Source organism: Cannabis sativa, chromosome 3 (genome assembly GCF_029168945.1).
Source record: "Cannabis sativa cultivar Pink pepper isolate KNU-18-1 chromosome 3, ASM2916894v1, whole genome shotgun sequence".
NCBI lineage: Eukaryota > Viridiplantae > Streptophyta > Magnoliopsida > Rosales > Cannabaceae > Cannabis > Cannabis sativa.
In genome coordinates this window covers 79,318,057-79,342,117 of record NC_083603.1, presented here as the reverse complement: position 1 = coordinate 79,342,117, position 24,061 = coordinate 79,318,057, and the positions used below count along the sequence as shown (strand labels likewise).

Below are 24,061 nucleotides of genomic sequence, written 5' to 3'. Positions count from 1 at the left end.
AATAATTAAAATTAATTATCAAATAATATATTATCATTAATTTTATTAATAATGAAACTAATTAAAGTTTCCTAATTAATAAATATGCCCTTCAAAATCTCTATTTACTGTTTTGCCCTTAATAAGTGATAAATTCTCAAATAGACAAGTCTATCTTGAGAATTTTTAATTGATTAATTAAAATCAATTAAATGAGTCTTACAAGTAATATCATCTCAACTAGTGAGAAGACCATGGGTCTATATATCCGAGCTTCCAATAAGCAGATCTAGAATTTACCACTTAAATTCACTGACTTATTAATTCTTCGTTGAATCCACACATAGAACTCAAAATTGCACTCTCAGTATATAGAATGCTCTATATGTTCCACCATATAGACACATTATTAGTTATCCATTGTTATAATCCTAATGTGATCAATGATCCTCTATATGGATGATTTACACTGTAAAGTGACTAAATTACCGTAACACCCTACAATGTATTTTATCCTTAAAACACTTAACCCTGTATAAATGATATTTCAACTAAGTGAAATGAGTACTCAATCATTTATCTCGTTTGGTTAAGCTCGAAGGAAATCACCCTTTGCTTACTATTCGCCAAATAGAAGCTATAGATTCCATATTTATGTTAGCGCTCCCACTCAATCGCAGTACCGTGTTCCCGAAATGTATGTATTGCCCAGACCAAAGATTATGCTTAACTAACAAATCAAAGAACACGAATAATACTCTTGAAATTAAGCCTAACCATATCAGGATTTCGATCATGTGATCTAGGATCAACTTATGATATTGAATTGAATAGATGTTTACGGTAAGTTTCAAAATCTAATTCAAAGTTCAATATCGGTCCATTCCAATGCATACTCCATGCATCCAACCTGAGCTTTACTTTAACCTATGTTCTGGAAAGAACATAACATTTCTCCAAATGTAAGTAAACTCTGTTGTAGATTCTCATATCAGTGAAACCCAGTGTTCTGATAAATCTAGGAATACTTTATTCACATAGTCATGTTTATTTTCCACTGTGTTGACAACACAATAAACATGATCAAGTATGTGAAAAGGGTTTGGATGAATTTATATATTAAATAGACAAGCAATTGATTAAGTGAACCAAAACATACACAAGTGAATGAAAAATTACTTCTGTTACTTTATTGATATTGAATAATCTGGATTACATTGAAACAGAGTTTTATTTAGGGCATAAAACCCAACAAACTCCCACTTGCACTAATATAAAACAAATCTGTACATTTCAATTAATCCTAAATTCTGATGGTGCTTTTCGAATGAAGTTACTGCCAAGACTTTGGTGAATGGATCAGCCAAGTTATCCTGCGTATCCACTTTCTCCACAAGTACATCCCCTCTTGCCACATATTCTCTGATAATATGATACTTTCTTTCTATATGCTTACCTCTTTTGTGGCTCCGAGGTTCCAAACTGTTGGCTATAGCTCCAGTGTTATCACAAAGCAGGACTAGAGGCTTTTCCATTCCAGGAATTACGCCGAGACTCGTGAAGAACTTCCTAAGCCAGACAACCTCTTTAGCTGCTTCAGCCGCAGCTATGTATTTTGCCTCCATCGTAGAATCCGAAATCGCAGTTTGTTTAGCACTTCTCCAAACTACTGCTCAACCCCCAAGAGTAAACACCATCCCAGATGTAGATTTCCTGTCTTCAAGACATCCCTAGAAATCTGAGTCTGTATAGCCTAAGGGATTTAAAGCACCACCCTTGTAGACTAATACATAATCTCTTGTACTCTTTAAGTATTTCAAAATATACTTAACAACATTCCAATGTACCCGTTCAGGATTTGACTGATACCTGCTCACGATTCCAACTGCATAGCAGATGTCAGGTCTAGTGCATAGCATAGCATACATTAGACTTCCAACTGCAGAAGCATAAGGAATTTTGGCCATGTCTTCTATCTCTTGAGGATCAATAGGACACTGTTCCTTAGATAGACGGATACCATGTCTAGAAGGCATGTTTGCCCCTTTGGTATTGGTCATGGAAAATCTCTCTAGAACTTTGTCAATGTAAGCTGTTTGAGAGAGAGCAAGGGATTTGTTCTTTCGGTTTCTGACAATCTAAATACCAAGAACATAGGCTGCCTCACCCAAGTCTTTCATGTCGAATTGAGTGTCAAGCCATTCCTTGATGTGAGTCATTTTCTTGACATTGTTTCCAATGATCAAAATGGCATCAACATAAAGGACCAGGAATATTACTACTTGGTTTTCCTTGAGTTGGTAAACACAAGGTTCATCTTCATTCTGATGAAGGCCGTAGGTTTTGATGATCTCATCAAACCTTTTATTCCATGAGCGAGAAGCTTGCTTAAGTCCATATATGGACCTATTTAATTTGCAAACTTTATTCTCCTGCCCAGGAAGAACATAACCTTCTGGTTGCTCCATATAAATGGTTTCTTCAAGAAGCCCATTAAGAAAAGCTATCTTGACATCCATTTGCCAAATTTCATAATCTAAAGCGGCACCTATGGAGAGAAGAATTCGGATGGATTTGAGCATGGCAACCGGACTAAAAGTTTCCTCATAGTCCACACCTTCTCTTTGGGTATAACCCTTGGCGACCAGTCTAGCTTTGAAAGTTTCGACTTCGCCTCCAGCACCTCTTTTCTTCTTGTAGACCCATTTGCATCCAATTGGACGAAATTCTTCAGGTGGTTCTACATATTCCCAGACTTTGTTCTTTTTCATGGAATCTATTTCTGAATCCATACCGGCTGACCATCGCTTCCGTTGCGGACTTGCCATTGCCTGTTTATAGGTCAATGGGTCGTCATCAATACCGTCACCAACTACCATATTGATTTCACCATCCAAGCCATAACGAGATGGTTTTATAGAAACCCTCCAACTACGACGAGGAGCGGTGACCTTCTGAACAGGAGCTTTAGTAGTAGTTTTCTCAGTTGCTACAACTGAGGGAGTGGGATGTTCCTCTTCTTGAGTAGAAGAAGATGGTACATTTGAAAGAACAGTATCTATGAGCATTTCCTCTAATACAATTTCACTTTTCGGTTTGTTGTCTTTCATATAGTTATCTTCAAGGAAAGTAGCATTTGTAGAAACAAACACTTTGTTATCCTTGTGACTATAGAATAGTCCACCCCTAGTCTCTTTAGAATTTCCGACAAACATGCAAACTTTAGTTCGCAATTCCAGTTTGCCTTCTTTCTTTCTTAAGACGTGAGCAGGGCACCCCCAAATCCTATAATGGCGCAAACTAGGTGTGCGACCATTCCATAGTTCGACGGGTGTCTTAGGGACAGCCTTAGATGGAACAACATTTAAAATGTCGTTTGCCATTTGAATAGCATATCCCCAGAAGGACGTAGACAGAGTTGAATAACTCAGCATAGACCTAACCATTTCTAAGAGAGTGCGATTTCTTCTTTCTGCAACTCCATTCTGCTGTGGAGTGCTAGGGGCAGTATATTGGGATTCAATTCCAAGTTCAATTAAATGATCTTTGAACTGCATATCCATATATTCTCCACCCCTATCAGTTCGCAAGATCTTTAATGTTTTACCTAATTGGTTTTGAGCCAAAGCATGAAATTCCTGAAACTTTTCAAACGTTTCAGATTTCTTTTGCATTAGGTAAAGAAAACTATATCTAGAGAAACCGTCAATGAATGTGACGAAATACTCATAACCTCCTCTGGCTTTTACATTCAGCGGTCCGCAAACATCTGAATGTACTAACCCTAGGGGTTCTTTGGCACGCTCTCCCTTTGCAGAGAAAGAACGTTTGGTCATTTTCCCTTCTAGGCAAGACTCGCAGACTTGCAGTTCTCCTAAGACGACATTTTTCAATGGACCGTCTTTGGTTAGCCTATTGAGTCTATCAAAACCTATATGACCTAAACGTAAATGTCATAGATAAGTTTGATCATCATTATCAATCTCTTTTCTCTTATGGCTTCTAGGTTTAGCTACATTGAAAAGTTCAGTATTTAGTGAGATTTGAGTATCAGGTCTTAAAACATAAAGCCCTCGTTCCATGTTTGCAACACATATATGAAATCCATTACGAGAAATTGAACAATTTGAACTCGAAAAATTCAATATATAAAATTGTGTCTGTAAACATGAAACACTAATCAAGTTTCTACTAAAATTAGGAATATATAAGACATTCTCTAAAAGTAAAAACTTCTTAGAATTAAACTTGATTCGAAATTTGTTCCTCTTGCTTTAACTGATACCAACTCGCCATTTCCAACTTTAAGCTTTAACTCATCTGGGTGAAGATTCTCCCAAGTTTCAAGCAGCTGCAATGAAGAACATACATGGTTAGTAGATCCAGAATCAACAATCCAGGAGGATTTTTCGTTCTCTAAAACACATGATTCAAATACAAAAGCATCACCTTCGTTTGAATTGTCTAGAAGCCTGGGACATTGTTCTTCTTTATGTCCCTTTCCATTACAATTCGCACATAGAACATGATGTTTTAAAATTGTACTTGAAGAAGCAGCTTTGTTAGAGCCCTCATGCTTAATCTTCTTCCTCTGATTAAAGCTTGCAATGCTAGGAGGTCTCATTGCAATCAGATCCCGCTCATGGGCCCTCAACTTAGACTCGAGTTTGTCCATGTCGGAGGAGTTAGGATTGTTCAATAAATAATATAGAACAAAACTGTTATACTCCTGAGGAAGACTATAAAGTATGAGTTTTACCCATTGTTCCTTTGATAAATCAATTCCTAGTAGATTTGCCTTTTGAAATTTCAGATTCATCAACAATAGGTGCGAGTTAATGCAACTACCAGGATGCATTTTCACACTATTGAGTTCTTTTGCAAAGATACTAACTAGGAGTGGATCGGGATGAGGGTTATTCATATTGGCACTACAACATATCAATAAACAGAAGTAAGGTTTTGGTTCTATAAATTCATACACAGGTTCAGAAAACAAATAATCACTTATGTTATAAAAATACTAAATCTAACATAGTTTATTTTCCAAGGTTTCCAACGAACTGATACAGTGTCCCGTTTAGGCGAGAGTCAAAGCATCATCCATTGAATAGAGTTGTCAATTCATCTAAAATATCAAACATTCTAGCAACCTTTTATTCGATCAAGATTGGAATTCATCGTTGTCCCGTTTAGGCGAGAGTCAAGGCAATTCTATCTTATGAGCTTCTACCATTGTTTCGCATTCTTGTAAGTCTTATATAGTCGCCACCACTAGGGTGGTCATGAACCATATAAATAAACCTATAAGAATACTTATCTTTCGAGATTAAACGGCGCTAACTTGCTAATGAACGTTCTTCCATTAGGGAGGATTACTCACTAAAACAATAGCTATGTAAAACCAACAATGGAGATCGAATTTCTCTTGATTAAAGCTCATTATTTAAACATGTATTTTGTTTAATCATTTATATTCCATATCTCAATAATGAAATATTACAAATTAAAGTAAAAACTTTAATTAAATTTCAAAAATGGAATAATTTTCAAAAATATCTTATTTAAGTTGTTTAGAAAAATCTAAATACCCAACTTAAAATATTCTTCAAACAATGACTTAATTAAATATTACCAATTAAGTAGTAACCACTTATTTTAGTAGATATTCCATTTTAAGTTCCCATATTTAGAAAATATCAACTTAAAAAAATATCTAAAGAATATTAATAACCAATTCCCAAAATTCCTCAACCTAATTTATAATAGAAAATTCAAAAATATTCAAATCTAAGTTGATTTGATAGATTTAACTAAATCTCAACTTAAATAGGAATATTTAATGAAATTATAAAATTAAGATTCAGAAAGAATTTATATGGTTATAATTCCATATTTAATTAAAAACAAGAAAAATACATATAGGTTTCCAGAATATAACTATTCAAACTATGTTTTTCTTAAATTAATTTCAAGGAAGAATGAAATTAATTATGTTGCTAATCAATTTTTTATTAGGTCAAACTAATATAATTAACCTAGCACAGTTATCCAAATCAGGCAAATGGGCCATCACAATTGGGATTGTTCATGTGAGGGAGGGCTGGGTCCAGTATGTCGCACCCACTTCTAAGGCTCCCAACTCTCACACAAGGCCCAAAAGAGAGGAATTTAACCTTAAAATGAATAACTGTTATTAATTGAATATGCTCATTACTAAATGAGCCTAAATAAAATCTATCAGTTATGATATTTTATTTAGCAACAACCACCTATATGTATCTATAATAGAAATTAAACATATAGGCTCACACAGGCATACACATTTGGATGGATCCTATCATGTTGCTAGGTCATACACAGATGAAAGAAGTTTGTAAAAATTACCTGTTACAAATTATTTACTTGATCTATCATCAATTGCTAACTTTCCTTTTAAATTTCATGTTATTTAATAAATTAAATAATAAAATAGAAAATGGTAAATACATACCCTTTTCTTGTTTTACAATTTAATTTAATTAAAAAATAACAAAATTTAAAAAGTTAACAAAAATACCTTATTTCCTCTTTTAAAATTATCATGATTATCTTGATCTTATTTTAATTAAGGTCAAGTTACCAAAAAAAAAAATTCATATCTGACTTTAAAAAAAAAAAATAATCAAATTTTAAAGGAAATAAGAAAAAGGTAAGCAAAACTTGATTTTTTCCTATTTTCAAAATCAAATTACACTAATATCTAAAATTAATTTTAAAAAATAAAATTAATTTATTTCTGATAATTAGATTTGAAATTTGAAAAACAAAAATCAACATACAAAACTACACAAAAAATCGGAATTTAATTCCATGAAATAGCATGAAAAATCGAAAAAATTGAAAAATTGGATGAACTGTACGGATGGCATGCCATGCATGGCCATCCGCGCGCGTATCCTGGGTACATGGCCGAGAAATCACGGCGCAGGAAGGCTGCAAGCAGCCATTCCGCGCGCGTGATGAGGTTGCTCGTCACCCAGATTTTTCCAATTTTCAAAAATTCATAACTAATTCAAATTAAATCGAAATCGAGTTCTGTAAAAAGGTAAATTGCTTAGAATTTTCCAAACTATCCAACAAAAATAATTACAGAATAAGAACAGTAACCATTTTTCCCAGAATTCACAAACAACAATCAAACATCAATATGACATTCAAAGCAACACGATACCATCCAAAAAACAAGCAAATTGTTTTAAGTCCAAATTTCTTGCAAGCAAATCAATTACCATGGCTCTGGTGCCAGTTGTTGGAAGTTATTTTACCAGGATCTTAGATCTACTCACAAGTATGTTGATTTAACAACCTAAATATGAACTTCTAAAACGATAGGAAATTAAACACATAAAAGTATCAGAAATCTTACAGTGATTGCAGCCGAATATATGTCTCCTCCCACTCAGATCTCTAACCCTTGATTCCTTTCTGTAGCAGAGTATAATCAAGATCTGAGCCCGATAGTCCTTCTTTGTTGTTTCTGAATTCTACACAGCCTTCCTCACTATGATTGAGGTATTACTTGATGTGTGTGGGCACTACTCTAGCACTTATACATTTCGAAACAGTGAAGGAAGAGAGAGAGAGAGGGTGGCGGCTCAGAGAGAATTTTCTGAGAGAAAATTCTTTGAGAATAATGTTGTGTAAAGGTTGTACAGTTGTATGTAACTCTGAAGTCTTTGCCTTCTATTTATAGAAGACCACCAAGGGCTATGATTGACATTTGGAATTGAAAAAATCAAAGAGAAAAGGAAGCTAAGTGGCCGGCCTAGGCATTGTGGAAACAAGGCTTGCCACTTTTCCAACTTTCCTTTTCCTACACTGATAGTTTCCTGTTTTGTCAAAAACTGCCAATTCCTTTGTTCAACCACATAAATGACAAATCTAATTATTTAATAATTAAAATTAATTATCAAATAATATATTATCATTTATTTTATTAATAATGAAACTAATTAAAGTTTCCTAATTAATAAATATGCCCTTCAAAATCTCTATTTACTGTTTTGCCCTTAATAAGTGATAAATTCTCAAATAGACAAGTCTATCTTGAGAATTTTTAATTGATTAATTAAAATCAATTAAATGAGTCTTACAAGTAAGATCATCTCAACTAGTGAGGGGACCGTGGTTCTATATATCTGAGCTTCTAATAAGCAGATCTAGAGTTTACCACTTAAATTCGCTGACTTATTAATTCTTCGTTGAATCCACACATAGAACTCAGAATTGCACTCTCAGTATATAGAATGCTCTATATGTTCCAGCATATAGACACATTATTAGTTATCCATTGTTATAATCCTAATGTGATCAATGATCCTCTATATGGATGATTTACACTGTAAAGGGACTAAATTATAGTAACACCCTACAATGTATTTTATCCTTAAAACACTTAACCCTGTATAAATGATATTTTAACTAAGTGAAATGAGTACTCAATCATTTATCTCGTTTGGTTAAGCTCGAAGGAAATCACCCTTTGCTTACTATTCGCCAGATAGAAGCTATAGATTCTATATTTATGTTAGCGCTCCCACTCAATCGCACTACCGTGTTCCCAAAATGTATGTATTGCCCAGACTAAAGATTAGGCTTAACTAACAAATCAAAGAACACGAATAATATTGAAATTAAGCCTAACCATATCAGGATTTCGATCATGTGATCTAGGATCTGTTAGCCCAAGATATGTTTCCAAGAGGGGGGGTGAATTGGAAATTTAAACTAATTTCGGAAAATTAAAACTTTTAACACAAAATTATGCAATTAGTCAATTAATCAAGTAAAAGCAAGTAGTATGGCAAGCAATATATTAAGACAAATAATTAAACTTGTAAAGTAAAGAGTTTAAGGATTAGAAAATGCAAACTCTCGATTTTTACAAGGTTCAGTAGAACTATGCCACCTACGTCCTTGGTCTTCAAAGCTATGGACCTAGCTTTGAGTTCCAATATCGAGCCAAGTTAACGGGCTTGACTAACCCTTACAATCGGGAAATTTTCACCAAGGTATTTCCAAACCTCTTACAATAGTTTCGCACCCCCGAGGACTATTAACCTCTTTCTCGGATTGTTAAAGTGCCAATCTCACTATTTCCGGGTTGTTTACAAAACCGGTGCCAACCTCACCTCAATCACAATATGGAAATGTGTTTGATATACAAGCTAAAATCACTCTAGAAATATGATGATACAATGGAAACCTAGAGTGAAAAGCAAGCACACTTAAGATGAATAAAATCAAACTTAGAAGCTCCTTAATCTCACTTAGATAGGTTAGATATATGTAATAAATGCTCAACCAACTTATTTTTTGAAAGAAAAATCGAGTTTATATAGTGTTTGATAAAAAACTAGCCGTTTATAGCCGTTAGCACGTTTCCCGAGGTGAGGTCAGCCATGAACCCGAAGTCCGGATGGGAACCGGAATTGCGGATTGATTACAACCGGAATTCCGGTTGCCATCCGGAATTCGGATGACCGACTGTGAGGCAAAAGTGCCATTTTTCGGGACTTAAACGCGCATAACTTCTTACTCGATTATCCGATTTCAGAAATTCCAACTTTGTTCTCTTAGTTAAACAAAACGTAATTTAGAAATTCAATCAAAAAATTTTTTGAACTATCGTGTGAGAAAACTTGTTGTACAAGTTAGTGAATGGGCCAAAATTCAAATTTATAAAAACTTAGTGTGCTATGCAAATCACTTTAACAAGACTAAAGTAGATTTATACCATTTAATTTTGAGTAGTCTTGATGTAGATGAGCCTCCTAGCTTGATTTGCATGTTTTTGATCTCAAGTTGATTTTTCCCGAGAGTTGACCTTGACTTTGACTTTGACTTTGACTTTCGGGTTGACTTTTTGACTTTGGGATTTTGAAGACCTCTTTTGAATAGGGTCTTGAGTTGTTGATCCATTGATGAATCTTTTTCTCTTGACATGTTTGTTGAGTCCATTTAGTGTTACTTTTAAAAGTTTGGTAAAAATACCAAAATATTTATTTTCTCTTTTAAATTTGCTACAAAATCAATAAATCATTAGTAACAAATAATAATCAAATATTTGCTAATCATCAAAACAAGGAGATCGAAAAGTTTGAGTTAACAATCTCCCCCTTTTTGATGATATCAAATATTTGATTATTTTGAAAGGGAAAGAAAAAATTTAAGCAAAGTAAGTTGGATTAGCTCCCCCTTAATGTGTGCAAGAAAAAAAATTTACCTTTTAATTTTACCTTGCATGAATTTGTAAACTCCCCCTCAATTTTTACTTATGATAAAAGGATTAGATACCAAAAAAAAAATTTGAGGTGATGCCAAAAATTAATCAATAGTTGTTCTCCCCCTTTTGATTCATCAAAAAGGGTGGCAAGGAATTCACAAAAAATAAAAGAAAAGAGAAAAAAAAATAATAAAAAATAAAAACAAAGCAACAAGCCAATGCATTAAAAAAAAACATAACATCCAAAATAACATTCAACACAACAAACAAACAACAAAAAAAAACAAAGAAAAAGTACCAACTAACACAAAGTCAAAAAGGCATGAAGCCTTTGCACACAACCAAAAAAAAAAATAAAAAAAAAATAAAAAGAAACTAAATAAGCCAAAAAAAATAATGCAAGAACTAGTTTGGTGGGGGGCCAAAGCGATCCATGTATGCCCTCCATTGTGTCATCTCCTCTTGCACATTAGCAAACCCATGCACCATGTCACTCCTCATGGTGTTGATGTCATTGTTGAGGTTGGTGAGTTGTGAGTTGAGTTCATTCCTCAAAGTTTGAAATTGGTTGTCAACCGAAGTGTGAAGACGAGTAAAAGCTTCCTCAAGGTTAAATTGAGGAAAAGTAGGCATGGGAGGAGCTTGAGGAGGCATCTCTTCTTCTTCTTCTTCTTCTTCTTCTTCACTTTCACTTGCGGGCAAATTAATTTCTTCATCATCACTCTCCAAATCAATTTGCATTCTTTGCCCTCTTTTGGGTGTGAACACCCACTCATTGTTAAGGAATTTGTAACCCATAGCCTTGAAAGTTTTGGATCCTAGAATGTCACTAGAGGTAGGATCATTTTTCTTTTCTTGTAGGGTAGGAATTCCTAAGAGAGGAAAAAGGTAGCTAAGGAGAAAACCAAAGGGAAGTGCCTTAATCATATTAGGCTTGTCCACATCCATTATGAATTTTAAAATAAGATAGCCTAAGTTGATGGGTGTAGTTTTGGCTATGATGAGATGCATGAGTAATTGATCAATGGAATTGATTTCATCTTGGTGGCCACTTCTAGGAGCAAGATTTGCAACAATAAATTTGTGGAGAATCTTAGCCTCTAAAGTGAGTTGGTGTCTTTTTGGTCTCATAATAAAAGGGCCATCACCACAAATATTCCTAGAACACTCATCAAAGTTAAAAATGGCATCATTTTTGAGAGAAAGTTTGAGTTCAAGTAATATGCCACCATTTGGTGCTCCTAACATGTCATTAAGAGATGCTACATTGAGTTCAAAAGCTACTCCTCTAAGGGTTCCTCTAACACCTAAAGGTTCTAATGTAGGTTTAATGCAAGCATAAAAACCTTGAACTAGCCTAGGATACAATTTTGTATTAATTTGAATAAAAGATGTCCATCCTATGGTATCAAAATGATGACTAAAATCAACACAATCAAGGCTAGGGAGATCACAAATTTTACCTTTGAGAATTTTCCTAGAGGAGAAATCATTGACAAACTTGTTGTGATCTTCATCATTGAAGAAGAGAGTGGGCTCTTGCCTTGCTTTTGCCCTTATTTCCCTTTGTTGAATTGCACTAGCCATTCTCTTGGGAGCTCTTGATGAGGAAGCCATTGAAGAACACACTTCTCTTTTTTTTTTTTTTTTAATTATTGGAAGATGAGAGTGAGGCTTTGAAAGAGAGAATTTTAGAGAAAAAGAGATGATGGCTGTTGTATTAGGGTTGAAAAAACTGAATGGGGGAGGAAAAATTCGGTGGTAGGGTTTAAAAAGGGAAAAAATCGCATTAAAAAGACAAAGCGCTTCTTTGCCGATCTGTGCCATCCGGAATTCCGGATGGTACATTCGGAATTCCGGTTGGTACAGGACCAGAAAAAAGGTTCCTAAACATGTGCTAAAAAATCCAATTTTGACCCAAATGACCCCAAACCAATTCTAATACCTTTAATATGATAAAACAAAATTGCTCAAACAAGAAAATCTGAAAAATAATGAAAAATGACGATTTACGGTAAGTTTTTCGAAAATTGCCAAGAAAACTAGAACCGTACCAAAAATGAGTTTTATGCAACGAAATTGAAAAATTCTTTTTCCAGCAGTTTTATAAAATAAAATGTGAGGTGCACAAACTTACGGAATCGAAAAATGTTGAAAAATGAGAGAGTTTGGCGAAAAACACTCTTTTAGGCCTAAAAATCTAAAAATTCAACAAGTGAGGTACCAAAAATTTGTTTCATGCAAATTTCAATCAAGGCAAACCTATAGGCAGACTAAATACATTCAATTTCACATATTCAAGCATATAGACACATAAGAAAATCAAATATGCAAAAATTCACATGTTCACTTGTTTAAAGACAATTCCAAAGTTCACCAAAAATCCACATTTTGACCTATAATTTTAAGTTTTTCAACAAGGATAGTTCATATAGGTCAAGTATCAATAAATTTTCTCATCTATGCATATAAATCTCATTAATATCATATTTGGAACAATTATGCATAAATAAGTAAGTAAAGAGATATGAAATTTTTCATAGCTAGCAAACCTTATATTTCATTTAAGTTGGTCATGCCTAGCTCTCTTCTAATGAAACTAAATCTCTCATCACTAAGAGGCTTGGTGAATATATCCGCTAATTGGAATTCGGTACTTACAAAGTCTAGCATAATATCACCTCTTTGGATATGATCTCTAAGGAAGTGGTGCCTTATGTCAATATGCTTGGCTCTAGAATGCAATATTGGATTCTTAGAGAGGTTAATGGCACTAGTGTTATCACACTTTATGGGTGTACATTCAAAATCAATATCAAAATCCTTAAGAGTTTGTTTCATCCAAAGTATTTGTGCACAACAACTACCCGCGGCTATATATTCGGCTTCGGTTGTGGATAGAGCTACCGAGTTTTGTTTCTTGCTAAACCATGACACTAAGGAATTTCCTAAAAAGTGACAAGTTCCACTAGTACTTTTTCTATCCGTCTTACAACCGGCAAAGTCGGCATCCGAGTAGCTAACTATTTCAAAGTTTGAGTTCTTGGGGTACCAAAGTCCTAGATTCATTGTGCCTATCAAGTATCTAAATATTCTTTTAACGACAATTAAGTGGGATTCTTTAGGACAAGATTGGTACCTAGCACAAAGACCAACACTAAACAAAATATCCGGTCTACTAGCGGTTAAATATAATAAAGAGTCAATCATACCTCGATACTTGGTGATGTCCACATTCTTACCGCTTTCATCTTTGTCCATCTTTATGGATGTGCTCATGGGTGTATTCATGGACTTTGCATTTGCCAAGTCAAACTTTTGAAGAAGATCCTTGATGTACTTAGTTTGACCTATGAATATGCCATCCTTTTGTTGCTTGATTTGAAGTCCAAGAAAAAAATTGAGTTCTCCCATCATGCTCATCTCAAACTCACTATGCATACACTTAGAAAATTCTTCACAAAGAGCATCATTAGTAGCACCAAAAATAATATCATCAACATAAATTTTTACTATAATAATGTCTTTGGATTTTCTTTTTATAAAAAGTGTATTATCCACTTTACCCATTGAAAAACCATTTGAAATAAGAAAAGTGCTTAATCTTTCATACCAAGCTCTAGGAGCTTGCTTTAAACCATATAAAGCCTTTTTCAATTTGTAAACATGGTTAGGGTATTTATGATTTTGAAAACCGGGTGGTTGAGAGACATAAACCTCTTCCATAATGTACCCATTTAAGAATGCACTTTTTACATCCATTTGATACAAGATAAAATTCTTGTGGCATGCAAAAGCTAACAACATTCTAATGGACTCAAGTCTTGCTACCGGGGCAAAGGTTTCCTCATAATCAATTCCTTCTTCTTGATTGTAACCTTGGGCCACTAATCTAGCCTTGTTACGCACAATTACCCCATGCTCATCTACCTTATTTTTATAGACCCATTTTGTTCCAATCACCGATTGATGTGACGGTCTTGGAACTAACTCCCAAACATTATTTCTTATAAATTGATTTATTTCTTCTTGCATAGCTAGAAGCCAAAATTCATCAATTTCGGCCTCTTTAAAATTCTTTGGTTCAATTTGAGAAATAAAAGCAATGAAATTACACAAGTTTCTAAGGGAGTTTCTAGTAGTGACACCTTGAGAAGGATCACCTAGAATTTGGTCTATAGGATGAGCACTTTTGAATTTCCACTCATGTGGAAGGTTAGAGTTCATACATTGGCTTTCATTTACCTTTTCCACGGGTGGTTCCTCTTTCGGAGTTTGTGAAGGAGCATTGGAAGTCTCTCCAATTTCGAGATTTTGAACCTCATCTCCCAAACCTACAACATCATCATCTAAACTTTTGCTTGTAGGTGGGTTAGTCTCATCAAAAGCAACATGAATAGATTCTTCAACAACATTAGTTCTTTTGTTATAAATTCTATAAGCTTTACTATGTGTTGAATACCCTATAAAAATTCCAACATCGGATTTCGCATCAAATTTTCCAAGGTTGTCCTTGGTGTTTAAAATGTAACATTTGCATCCAAAAACTTTAAAATAACCAATGTTGGGTTTTCTTCCTTTCCAAAGCTCATAAGGGGTTTTATTCATGTTGGGCCTAATGAAAACACGATTCAAAATATAGCAAGAGGTATTAACGGCCTCGGCCCAAAAATATTTTGGTAATGAAATTTCATTTAGCATTGACCTAGCCATTTCTTGAATTGTTCTATTCTTCCTTTCGACAACTCCATTTTGTTGTGGAGTTCTTGGTGCCGAAAAGTTATGGTTAAAACCATGATCATCACAAAACAATTCTAAGGCATCATTGTCAAACTCACCACCATGGTCACTCCTAACAGAGGTAATAGAATATCCTTTTTCATTTTGCACATTCTTACAAAATTTGACAAAGTTTTCCAAAACATCACTTTTAAGAGTCAAGAAAATAACCCAAGTAAATCTTGAAAAATCATCAACAATTACAAAAGCATAGTATTTACCACCAAGACTAGCAATTCTAGAAGGACCAAATAAATCAATATGAAGCAATTGCAAAGGTCTAGTAGTTGAAATTTCTTTCTTGGAATGAAAAGATGTTTTAATTTGTTTTCCAAATTGGCATGCATCACAAAGTTTATCTTTAACAAACGGAATAGATGGCAAACCAATAACAAGATCTTTTCTAACCAATTTTGAAATAGAATCCATACTAGCATGTCCTAATCTTCTATGCCACAACCAAGAATTATCATTCATAACGGTTAAACATTTATTTTTACTATCAAAAGAATCAACATCAATAACATACACATTATCCTTCCTTACTCCAAGGAAAATAACTTCATTGGTTGAAACATTTTCAATGGAGCATTTTGAGGATTCAAACACAACACGAAAACCTATATCACATAATTGACTAATACTAAGCAAGTTATGTTTAAGATTATCAACAAGAAGCACATTTTTAATACATGGACAGTATACGTTACCGATATCACCAATGCCCAAGATTTTTCCTTTTGAATTGTCTCCAAAAGTGACAAAGCCACTTTCCTTGCTTTTAAAGCTTGAAAATCTTGATGGATCACCGGTCATATACTTTGAACATCACTATCCAAGAACCATAAGCTTTGGCTCTTTCTTGTTGATTCCTACAAAAACAAGTTCATTTGTTGGCTTTTGGTACCCATATAACTTTGGGTCCATTTATGTTAGTTCTAGAACCCTTTGGTACCCATTTAGTCTTGCCTAGATATGCAAATTTCTTTACATGACAATAGGAAATAGTATGACCATCTCGGTTACAATACGTGCATGTAAAGTGAGGTAGACTAGATGATTTCACAAAAAAGTTTCTCAAAAATTTTTATTTCTTACTAGGATCATAGCCAATACCATTTTTTGAAAAACCACATGATTGGTTTCCCACCATGAGATCATAGCCTTCCTTACCTCTAGTGAAGGTATATATGTCATTGTTTAGGCTTCTCACATGGGCTTTCAAATCAATAATTTCTTTCTTATGTGAAGCACATGTAGCACATTGAGATTTAGCTATAAGTTCTTTTTCATTTATTTTCAAAATCTCAATTTCTTTTAAAAGCATGTTGGTCTTCTCTCTAAGGGTTTGGTTTTTAACAAGCAATTTACAAAAATCATCAAATAGTTCCTTAAATGAATTAGACAACTCATCATATGACATATCTAAGTTATCATCATCATTTTCGCTATCACAATCATTTTGGTTAGAAATGCTTACCCCATCATCAAGTGCCATCATGCACATGTTTGCCACTTCATTCTTTCCTTCTTCTTCGGAGTCCTCTTCGTCACTATTTAGCCAATCCGCCAACATTGCCCTTCCTTTGTATTTGTTCTTCTTTCTCATTGGACAATCCATCTTCATATGTCCGGGCTTCTTGCACTCAAAGCAAATTGGTGGATCATCTTTGCTTTTTCTTTCTTTTGAGTCACTCCCTCTTTGTGGCCTCTTCCCAAAGTTCTTTTTGAATTTCATGAACTTTTTGTATTTCTTAGAGAAGAGTGCCAAGTCCTCCATGTCACTACATAAGCTTTCCTCATCTTCTTCACTAATGGCATGTGAGGAGGAAGACTTGAATGCAATAGTCTTCTTTTTCTTCTCAACTTCCTCTTCTTCTTGAGCACTCATGAAAATTTCATGGTTCATGAGTGAGCCAATTAGTTCTTCCAAGGGAAGTGTTGAGAGATCCTTGGCTTCTTGAATGGCAACCACCTTTCCTTGATAAGCCTTGGTGAGACTTCTCAAAATCTTGGTCACCATATCCTTTTGAGTAAGTACATTGCCAAGAGAGTTCAAACCATTAGTAATTGTAGTGAAGCGAGTATACATATTAGCAATGGTTTCATCCGATTTCATCTTAAAGTTCTCATATTGAGTGGAATAAATTTGAATTTTAGTTTCCTTCATAGCACTAGTTCCTTGATGAGTAACTTCAAGCATTTTCCACATATCATAAGCGGTAGAGGCTTGTTCAATATTTTTAAAAATATCTCTATCCAAACCACATATAAGAGCATATTTAGCTTTAGCATTTTTAGAAAGCATTTTCTTATCATTTTCATCATATGCTTCATAAGTCTTAATTACTTCAACACCATTTATGACATGTTTAGCAACATAAGGACCACTAGACACAATATGCCACAAATCATAGTCAATAGATTGAAGGTAAGTTTCCATTCTAATTTTCCGATAAGGAAAATCTACTCCATTGAAGTATGGTGCTCTATTTGTGCTAAAACCTTCTAACATGTTATTTTGTGAATTACTTGGAAACGCCATGCTCTAGATTGTGAAATCTAATCAAATAATTTGAGCCCTTGCTCTGATACCAATTGTTAGCCCAAGATATGTTTCCAAGAGGGGGGGTGAATTGGAAATTTAAACTAATTTCGGAAAATTAAAACTTTTAACACAAAATTATTCAATTAGTCAATTAATCAAGTAAAAGCAAGTAGTATGGCAAGCAATATATTAAGACAAATAATTAAACTTGTAAAGTAAAGAGTTTAAGGATTAGAAAATGCAAACTCTCGATTTTTACAAGGTTCGGTAGAACTATGCCACCTACGTCCTTGGTCTTCAAAGCTATGGACCTAGCTTTGAGTTCCAATATCGAGCCAAGTTAACGGGCTTGACTAACCCTTACAATTGGGAAATTTTCACCAAGGTATTTCCAAACCTCTTACAATAGTTTCGCACCCCCGAGGACTATTAACCTCTTTCTCGGATTGTTAAAGTGCCAATCTCACTATTTCCGGGTTGTTTACAAAACCGGTGCCAACCTCACCTCAATCACAATATGGAAATGTGTTTGATATACAAGCTAAAATCACTCTAGAAATATGATGATACAATGGAAACCTAGAGTGAAAAGCAAGCACACTTAAGATGAATAAAATCAAATTTTGGCTCAAAGTGTGTGAAAAGTGTTGGTTTGGATTTCAAACTTAGAAGCTCCTTAATCTCACTTAGATAGGTTAGATATATGTAATAAATGCTCAACCAACTTATTTTTTGAAAGAAAAATCGAGTTTATATAGTGTTTGATAAAAAACTAGCCGTTTATAGCCGTTAGCACGTTTCCCGAGGTGAGGTCAGCCATGAACCGGAAGTCCGGATGGGAACCGGAATTGCGGATTGATTACAACCGGAATTCCGGTTGCCATCCGAATTCGGATGACCGACTGCAGGCAAAAGTGCCATTTTTCGGGACTTAAACGCGCATAACTTCTTACTCGATTATCCGATTTCAGAAATTCCAACTTTGTTCTCTTAGTTAAACAAAATGTAATTTAGAAATTCAATCAAAAAACTTTTTGAACTATCGTGTGAGAAAACTTGTTGTACAAGTTAGTGAATGGGCCAAAATTCAAATTTATAAAAACTTAGTGTGCTATGCAAATCACTTTAACAAGACTAAAGTAGATTTATACCATTTAATTTTGAGTAGTCTTGATGTAGATGAGCTTCCTAGCTTGATTTGCATGTTTTTGATCCCAAGTTGATTTTTCCCGAGAGTTGACCTTGACTTTGACTTTGACTTTGACTTTCGGGTTGACTTTTTGACTTTGGGATTTTGAAGACCTCTTTTGAATAGGGTCTTGAGTTGTTGATCCATTGATGAATCTTTTGCTCTTGACATGTTTGTTGAGTCCATTTAGTGTTGCTTTTAAAAGTTTGGTAAAAATACCAAAATATTTATTTTCTCTTTTAAATTTGCTACAAAATCAATAAATCATTAGTAACAAATAATAATCAAATATTTGCTAATCATCAAAACAAGGAGATCGAAAAGTTTGAGTTAACAGGATCAACTTATGATATTGAATTGAATAGAAGTTTACGGTAAGTTTCAAAATCTAATTCAAAGTTCAATATCGGTCCATTCCAATGCATACTCCATGCATCCAACCTGAGCTTTACTTTAACCTATGTTCTGGAAAGAACATAACATTTCTCCAAATGTAAGTAAACTCTATTGTAGATTGTCATATCAGTGAAACCCAGTGTTCTGATAAATCTAGGAATACTTTATTCACATAGTTATGTTTATTTTCCACTGTGTTGACAATACAATAAACATGATCAAGTATGTGAAAAGGGTTTGGATGAATTTATAAATCAAATAGACAAGCAATTGATTAAGTGAACCAAAACATACACAAGTGAATGAAAAATTACTTCTGTTACTTTATTGATATTGAATAATCTGGATTACATTGAGACAGAGTTTTATTTAGGGCATAAAACCCAACAAACTCCCACTTGCACTAATATAAAACAAATCAGTACATTTCAATTAATCCTAAATTCTGACGGTGCTTTTCGAATGAAGTTACTGCCAAGACTTTGGTGAATGGATCAGCCAAGTTATCCTGCGTATCCACTTTCTCCACCAGTACATCCCCTCTTGCCACATATTCTCTGATAATATGATACTTTCTTTCTATATGCTTACTTCTCTTGTGGCTCCGAGGTTCCTTACTGTTGGCTATAGCTCCAGTGTTATCACAAAGCAGGACTAGAGGCTTTTCCATTCCAGGAACTACACCGAGACTGGTGAAGAACTTCCTAAGCCAGACAACCTCTTTAGCTACTTCAGCCGCAGCTATGTATTCTGCCTCCATGGTAGAATCCAAAATCGCAGTTTGTTTAGCACTTCTCGAAACTACTGCTCCACCCCCAAGAGTAAACACCATCCCAGATGTAGATTTCCTGTCTTCAAGACATCCCTGGAAATCTGAGTCTGTATAGCCTAAGGGATTTAAAGCACCACCCTTGTAGACTAATAGATAATCTCTTGTGCTCTTTAAGTATTTCAAAATATACTTAACAGCATTCCAATGTACCCGTCCTGGATTTGACTGATACCTGCTCACGATTCCAACTGCATAGCAGATGTCAGGTCTAGTGCATAGCATAGCATACATTAGACTTCCAACTGCAAAAGCATAAGGAATTTTTGCCATGTCTTCTATCTCTTGAGGATCAGTAGGACACTGTTCCTTAGATAGACGGATACTATGTCTGTTGGATATTATTTTACCAGGATCTTAGATCTACTCACAAGTATGTTTATTAACGTCCTAAATAAGAACTTTCTAAAACGATAAATTAAACATATATAAAGTTTAAGAAACCTTACATTGGGTGGAGCGGAATTAAATGACTCCTTCCGTTCAGATCTCTAACCCTTGAATCCTTTCTGTAGTAGAGTATTATCAAGATCTGAACCTGGATCTCTTTCTCTGAATCCTTGATGCTGAATCTCCTTTGCTGATGATCTTTCTTCACGATCTTCCTCACTATGATTGAGGTATTTCTTGATGTGTGTGGGCACTACTCTAATCACTAAAGTAATTTCGAAATTCAAAGGAAGAAGGAAGAGAGAGAGTGGCGGCTAGAGAAGATAGAGTGGAGGCTCAGGTTTTTCTGATTCAGAAAGTAAGTGTCATTTTCCTGAAGCCTTCACTATCTATTTATAGCATTCCACTAGGGTTAGATTTGAATTATATGGCATTAAAATAATGAAAAAATCAACTTAAAATACCTATAAAGGTGGCCGGCCATGGCTAGGTGGACTAGGCCTTGATTTTTGCAATTTCGCAATTTTAACACCTTTTGTATCTGATTTTCTCAAAAATACCAATTTCCTAATTCAATCATTTAAATGCCGATTCTAACTATTTAATAACTATAAATAATTATTAAATAATATTGTCATTTATCATATTTATTAATTGAACCATACAAAGTATCATAATTAACAAATATGCCCCTATTAACTCTTTCTTTACAATTTCGCCCTTACTTAGTGAAAATTTCACAAAATAGACATAGTCTAACTTGTGAATTATAATTGATTAATCAAAACCAATTACATGAGTCTTACAAGCAATATTATCTCAACTAGTGGGGGGACCATGGGTCTATATAACCGAGCTTCCAATAAGTAGATCAAGAATCTAGCACTAAAATTCACTAACTTATTAATTCTTCGTTGAATCCACGCATAGAACTTAGAATTGCACTCTCAGTATATAGAATGCTCTATATGTTCCACCATATAGACACATCATTAGTTATCCATTGTTATAATCCTAAGGTGATTAATGATCCTCTATATGAATGATCTACACAGTAAAGGGATTAAATTACCGTAACACCCTACTATGTATTTTATCCTTAAAACACTTGACCCCGTATAAATGATATTTCAGCTTATGTGAAATGAGATCTCCACCATTTATGTTCGTTTGGTCAAGCTCGAAGGAGATCATCCTTTGCTTACTATTCGCCAGGTAGAAGCTATAGATTCCATGTTTATGCTAGCGCTCCCACTCAATTGCACTACCGCGTTCCCAAAATGTACATATCACCCTGACCTAAAAGTAGGCTTAACTAACAAATCAAAGAACACGAATAGCCTTTCGAGATTGAGCCTAATCATAACAGGATTAAGATCATTTGATCTAGGATCAACTTGGCGATATTGACTTGAATAGATTTTACGGAAAGTTTAATTAAATCTAAGTCAAAGTTCAATATCGTTCTCTTCCGATGCATACTCCATGCATCCAACCTGAGCTTTACTTTAACCAATGTTCTGGAAAGAACATAGTATTTCTCCAAATACAAGTAAACTCTTGTTGTAGATTATCATATCAGTAAAACACTGTGTCTGATAAATCTAGGAAACTTTATTCACATATTCATGTTTACTTTCCAATGTGATGACAGCACAATAAACATGATCAAGTATGTGAAAAGGGTTTAAGATGAATTTATAAATCAATTAGACAAGCAATTGATAAAGTGAGCCAAAACATACACAAATGAATGAAAAAATACTTCTGTTTCATTATTGATGTTGAATAAAATATAGGTCAATGGGTCGTCATCAATACCGTCACCAACGACCATATTGATTTCACTATCCAAGCCATAATGAGATGGTTTTGTAGAAACTCTCCCACTACGACGAGGAGCGGTGACCTTCAGAACAGGAGCTTTAGTAGTAGTTTTCTCAGTTGCTACAACTGAGGGAGTGGGATGTTCCTCTTCTTGAGTAGAAGAAGATGGTACATTTGAAAGAACAGTATCTATGAGCATTTCCTCTAATACAATTCACTTTTCGGTTTGTTGTCTTTCATATAGTTATCTTCAAGGAAAGTAGCATTTGTAGAAACAAACACTTTGTTATCCTTGTGACTATAGAATAGTCCACCCCTAGTCTCTTTAGAATTTCCGACAAACATGCAAACTTCAGTTCGCAATTCCAGTTTGCCTTCTTTCTTTCCACTACTACAATTTAACCTTTTAGTGACACTATATAGTGACTCTCACTTTTGTGAGCGTCACTAAATAGTTCAGAATAACTTTTAGTGACGCGCATAAGTAGACTCTAAATTTTCGGTATTAGTCTCTCATATTGCGTGTCACTAAAAATATGAAGTGTCACCAAAAAGTATTCCCTATAATTTTCTAATTTTTTTATTTATTAAAAAAACTTACTTATAGAGTCACACCAAGAGTGACTAGAAAAATGTATCCCCACATGCTTTGCATGTCACTATAGGTATTTTAATAAAAAAAAAAAAAAATTAAAAATTGGAAAGGCACGTTGGAAATTGTTTCCCTATCTTTTCTAGATAGATCTTTTTTTTTATATTTTATTCTTTTTATATTTTTTAAATGAAAAATTATTTAGGGTAATTATTTCAAAACCCTAATAGTTTATCCCTCTCTCTCCTTTCTCAACCGCCTCTCTCAGATTATTTTTTATTTTTCTTTTATCTCATCTCTCTCTAAAACCAGCCATCTCCAACCCTCCTCCTTTCATTTCTCTAACACTACAACCTTACACAGCTCAACAACTCTCAAGATTCGCCCATTAAACCATCTCACCTATCTCTCTTCTTCTTCTTCCACTCGCTGCAGATTAGCTTCTGTGGTGGAACAAGGCTCTTCATCTCCTTCCTCAGATGATTCCGCCATGGACGACGACAACCACCAAAGGCCTAGGCGAGCTCCAACCGCCATGGAACCTCTCGTCTCCCTCTACTCCATTGACGACTTCTCCGCCTCCAAATGCCCATGGTCTCCTCTCGCCTCCCTCGATATATATTTTCTTGGGGTTAAAATATCTCCACCTACTCTGATTTTTTTAGGTGTATTGTGTTTGAAGGTCTTTGTGGATCTAGTTGTTGAAACTTCGTCCGTGGTCTATGGTGGTTGGGTTTGTTTTTTTCATCGTTCGAAGGCTCTAGTTGCTGGTTTACGGTGGCAAGTTTCATGGGTCTCGACGTTTGAATGTCGACAAGTCTGGGCTCGTGGTCTATGGTGGCCGCGTTTGTAATTTATTTTTTGTTCATATTTTTAATTTTTTTTCTAGATGTGTTAGATTTATATTTAGCTGATCTGTAATTTTTGTGCATGTATATGTTGAACTTTGTTATAAAATATTGTATTTTAGATGTTTCAGTATTGAACTTTGTTAATTCGTTAACTGGGTTTCAATTTTTTTTTTCAGATACATTTTCTAATCCTTTTGGTAAAAAGGAATATAATAAAAAATTTATATAATTTTAATATACATATTTTAATTAGAATTGATTTAATCTGTCAAAATTATATAAAAAGAAAAAATACATATTAAAAAGAAAAAATAAATAAATAAAGCTTTTAGTGTGACTATAAGTAAAATAAATTGAATATTATTTATAATATAAATTTTGAATTAAATCAAATTAAATATTATTTTTTTTAAA

At 34.3% G+C, this 24,061-nt stretch overlaps 1 long non-coding RNA gene across 1 annotated transcript; it reads left to right on the top strand.

Annotated features, from left to right (window-relative positions):
* Positions 1 to 23,031: 23,031 nt before the first annotated feature.
* On the top strand, positions 23,032 to 23,777 carry LOC115710456 (uncharacterized). The gene is made up of 2 exons (XR_004010398.2): positions 23,032 to 23,390; positions 23,479 to 23,777. It is a non-coding gene; the product is annotated as an uncharacterized LOC115710456 (long non-coding RNA).
* The last annotated feature ends 284 nt before the right edge of the window (positions 23,778 to 24,061 follow it).